Source organism: Felis catus, chromosome B4 (genome assembly GCF_018350175.1).
Source record: "Felis catus isolate Fca126 chromosome B4, F.catus_Fca126_mat1.0, whole genome shotgun sequence".
Lineage (NCBI taxonomy): Eukaryota > Metazoa > Chordata > Mammalia > Carnivora > Felidae > Felis > Felis catus.
The window spans coordinates 92158961-92163664 of record NC_058374.1 but is presented as its reverse complement, the minus strand read 5'-3'; the positions used below and the strand labels follow the sequence as shown (position 1 = coordinate 92163664).

Genomic DNA, 4704 nt, shown 5'->3' with positions numbered 1-4704 from the left:
AACTACTAGGCTACACATGGGGGAAAAATTTTAGTGTTTCAGATGATAGTCTTAACTTTAACAAGAGGCCCAGATATTTGATGAGTTTCTTTATTCATTTGTATATTTGGGGGTCATGTCAACAATGGAAAAAATATGTTCCATAAGGTTTTATCACCATTTAAATAATAGTAGTAAAAAACTTTCCCCAAACTAATCATAATAAAAGTTGTTCAGCAGATCCAAAATAAGCCCATTGAGTCTAAGAAAAAGAAAAGTTTTAATTATCTGTGCCAGAGAATGGCTTTAGAAGATTAATGTTAGGGAAGGTTCTATAATGGTCTTTTGGGAACCCACAAGGACTTATAAAAGGGAGACAACAAATACAGTGGAAATGTCTTCAGCAACTTAGCTTGAAATGAACAAAATTACAGCATTCTCCTAGAGAGTTGGTCTTGATTGGATGGCTATTGATCAAAAATGATGAAAAAAATGTTAAAGGGGCTACTGAGTTAAACATGTATCTTCCCTGTTCCTTAAATTCTGTATCTTGGGGCACCTGGGTGGCTCAGTCAGTTGAGTGTCTGACTTCAGCCCAGGTAATGATCTCGCAGTTCGTGAATTTGAGCCCTGCATCAGGCTCTGTGCTGACAGCTCAGAGCCTGGAGCCTCTTCGGATTCTGTCTGTCTGTCTCTCTCTCAAAAATAAATAAACATTAAAAAAAATTTTTAATCTGTACTTTTACAATTGATGCCTTTTTAAAAAAGCCAAAATTTAGAGTTGTCAACAGCTAACCTAGTAAGATATTTAAAAGTAAATACAACAATGAACTTCTGTTCTATTAAACATTAGTCAAATGATCCTTTTAAAAATAAGCATAAAAGCCCATGACTCAAAGTCAATAACAATTCTAGGTTGTGTGTCTAACTAGTCAGTTAAGTGTCCAACTTTTGGGGCGCCTGGGTGGCTCAGTCAGTTAAGCGTCCGACTTCAGCTCAGGTCATGATCTCGCGGATTGTGAGTTCAAGCCCCACATCAGGCTCTGTGATGACAGCTCGGAGCCTGGAGCCTGCTTCAGATTCTGTGTCTCCCTCCCTCGTTCTCTGCCACTCCCCCACTCATGTTCTCTCTCTCTCTCTCTCTCTCTCTCTCTCTCTCTCTCAAAAATAAATAAACATTAAAAAAAAGTTTCAAATGATATCCTTGCCCTGCCCGAAGGAATCAACCTTTTGATATCACTTAGGTTTCTTGCTTCTTGGAGGTCCCATGCCCAATCGATTGGTAGTGTTGAAAATCATGGAAAAGCAAAAGATATAAATCTTTTGGACAAGATGGCATTGGTAGGAAACTCCCCTCCAGCTTTTATGCCTCTGTGATGATGGGATGGGTTGCTCCTGGGAAGAGACTAGCCAAAGTATTGTAATATTTTGACTCATAAAATTTTCACAAAACAACTCTTTCCGAAACAAGTTGGACAGGTTGAGTATGTGACTTTCTTGGTATGGGGCTGCCACATGCTAATAAAACCTCCCAAGTGTCTGCTATCCTGCAGTCTATCTTATTTCCATTGATTCCAGGATCTCAAATGGTCAAAAACAGTTTTAAAAGGGAGAGTGGGGCTCCTGGCTTCCTTAATACTATATTTTATGGTCCATTTTAAATTTCATTTTCACAACAATTCTTCAAGATAGATAATATTCCGCTCATCTCACAGATGATAAAACAAGCACTAAAGGACAGGAAACTTGCCAGAGGCTAGTGAGCTGGAAAGAAATAAAACCAGGACTCGATCCAGGTGGGTTTGCCTCTAGAATCCCAAGCTTTCCCACGGACTCTTCCGTATTCCTCCTTTTGTATCCTGTTGGCTCTCCTCTACTGCTGCCTAAGCAGGGGATTGGCACTTAACGAGGGGTTGGGAGGGATGCCAAGACGAGAACAACACCAAGTGGATAGAACGGAACTGCTTGTTAGAGGCCTCTCCCTTATGCTCAGACTGTTAAATGAGCTGAGAGGCAGAGTGTGCAATGGTAAAAACAACTGCTCTTGAACTCAGACCGGGCTTCAAATTCCTTCTCCACCATTCCTGAATGATGCCTACTGCCTGGGCTCAGTTACGTGTGACACTAGACTCCTAGGAGACCACCTGACCAATGGACCCACAGCCTCTCCACTAAATCTGCTGTATCTCCCCGACCCTCCAAAGTATGTGTTCCCAACTCCTGTCTCTACTCCAATTCAACCTTACGGCTGAGCCTCTCCTGCTTACTAGGTTGGTTTCCAATGGGCTCCGACACCTCTTTTTTAGTCGTGCCGGGCCTGAGAAGTCTTTGTGGTGGCATCTTACACCCAAACTCCCTGGTTTTCAGCCTTTAATCTTTAGCCAGAATTAGAATTGGACTTGTCGTGGCTTGAACTTCCTGATTTAGACTGTAGATTCCTCCCTAGGAATATGTCAGCCCCTTTGTTCTCAGTTTTCTCTAACTCTGTTCCTTTAGTGGCAGCTTTTTCTCTCCTCCCAAGAAAGGAACCATCAGCTACATGGCTGTGGCTGCCCAGATAATGCACTGGGCATTTAAGGGGACTTGCACTCACCTGGGACTTGCACAGATTGCCTCCAGTCTGGATCACCGCATTCCTTTCTACAGCAGTGAGGACAAAGCAGAGATTCTCCACAACTAACAGATAAACCTGCCACTTCCCTAGTGAACACCATTCTTCCCACCCTCCAGTCACTCAATGTCTACATTTTAACAGACAGTAACATTTTCTGAAGCTTTTTGGAGGAAAAGGAGAAGAAAGTGGGTTAAGAGTATCACTACACTCCTACAGAATAGCTTCCATTTGATAGGCTATAATTTCTAGAATAAGTTTCTCTCTTGACACTGGAGTTCCTATTGCATCTGCAGAGAAATGTATTATTTGCTGAATCTTTTACAACTTATTATGAAAAATTTTAAGCATATACCAAAGTGTATAAAAATAGTATAATGAACTACCATCACCAGCTTCAAAACTTGTCAATTCATGGCCAGTCTCCTTTCATCTTTACCCCATCCACATCTTCTGTCTTCTGGATTATTTTTATACAAATCCAAGAGTTTATATAACTATATCTATGAGTGTTTTATGATATATCTTTTAAAGATAAGGATTCTTGGGGCACCTGGCTGGCTCAGTCAGTAGAGCAATGCGACTCTTGATCTTGGGGTTGTGACTTCAGGCTCCATGTTGGGTGTGGATATTAATTTAACAAAATAATATTAAAAAAAATAAAGAGAAGGATTCTTTCTAAAAAATAACCACAATACCATTATTACACCTAAAATTTAATAAACAGTTCCCTAATACTAGCAAAAACCCAATCTTTGGATTTCTCTGACTGTTCCGTGAGAGATCTGTTGTTTACAATTGCTTTGCTTTGTTCAAATCAGGAGCCAAAATGTATACATTGCACATTAATCTGTCTCCAAAGTTTTTGTAACATATGTGTATCCTTTGCTTTTCTGTTTTTCTTGTAATTTATTGAAGAAAGCAGATAATTTTCCCTGTAGAAGTTTTCACATTCTGGATTTTACGGATTGCCTTTGTGATATCCTGTCTCCTAGACAACTGGCAGTTAGATCTAGAGGCCTTGATAAGAATCTCTTCCACTTTTTTATGAGAATATTTCACAGTTAGGGTTGTGTGTGTATATGTATATTACTGTGTGTATATGTTATTGTGTATTATATATGTATTGTGTATCTATATTATTGTGTATATATATTATTATCTATTAACAAACTCAGAACGTTTATATATTTTACATATATAATACATTTCTATTTTACATATAAACGCTCTGGGTTTATTAATCTTCTCAAGAAAAATCTGCACAATCACCACAGATAGTCACTGCGGAGTCTTGACTCCTTCTTTTTGCCAATACCAGCAATGGCTTGTGCAGTCCCCCCGACTTTCTTCATTCTGGTCTTGCATTCCTTTGGCTGCTTCCTTGACGCCTTTTTCTTCTCATACAGGCCATGTCTTGCAAGTCTACATCTGGGTTCGTTTTTCATGACATAATCCGAGGGATCACAAATCATGCCAGAGCCAATTGTCTTGCCACCACCACAGTGAGTTCTGGATCCAAATATAAAGATGCCGTCTGGTGTAGTCTTATACATTTTGGCTAGCTTTTCCTGAATTTCTGTCGTAGGTACTGTTTGTTACCTTGCTGGGGTGAAGCATGTCAAGGACCGTGTGTTTCTGCTGATGTAGTCGGTTGGTCAGGAACCTCCTGGTCCAGATAGTTACTGTGTCGTCCATGATGGTGGCCAAGCTTCATGATGGTGGAAAAGCGCTGTCGTATAAGGAGACACAGAGTGTGTGGTTGTTTCTCTTTTTGTAAAGTTAAACTAGATCCGTGGGTTTTGGTATCGTCAACTTGATCCGTTCTTTATAAAGCTCCCCATTAGTCTTTCACTTAATGGCCCAGAAGCTATTGATGGCCTTTGCCCAGATTCTTTATCTTGTTAGGGATTGCAAAGTGGTGATGTTTAGATTCTATTGTCCTTTCTGCATTTATTAGCTGCAATTAAAACAAAACAAACAAACAAACTTTCCCTCATCAACTCTTTAGTTACTCTGAGATATAGTCCTTATGGGAAAAGCATGATAAATGCTTGATTCTGTCTCTGCCTCTCCATTTTGTTATTAGCTTCCAAGATGACTAATGAATACTT

At 39.8% G+C, this 4704-nt stretch overlaps 1 pseudogene; it reads right to left on the bottom strand.

Annotated features, from left to right (window-relative positions):
* Positions 1-3858: 3858 nt before the first annotated feature.
* Positions 3859-4288, bottom strand: LOC109501917 (annotated as a pseudogene).
* Positions 4289-4704: the final 416 nt, after the last annotated feature.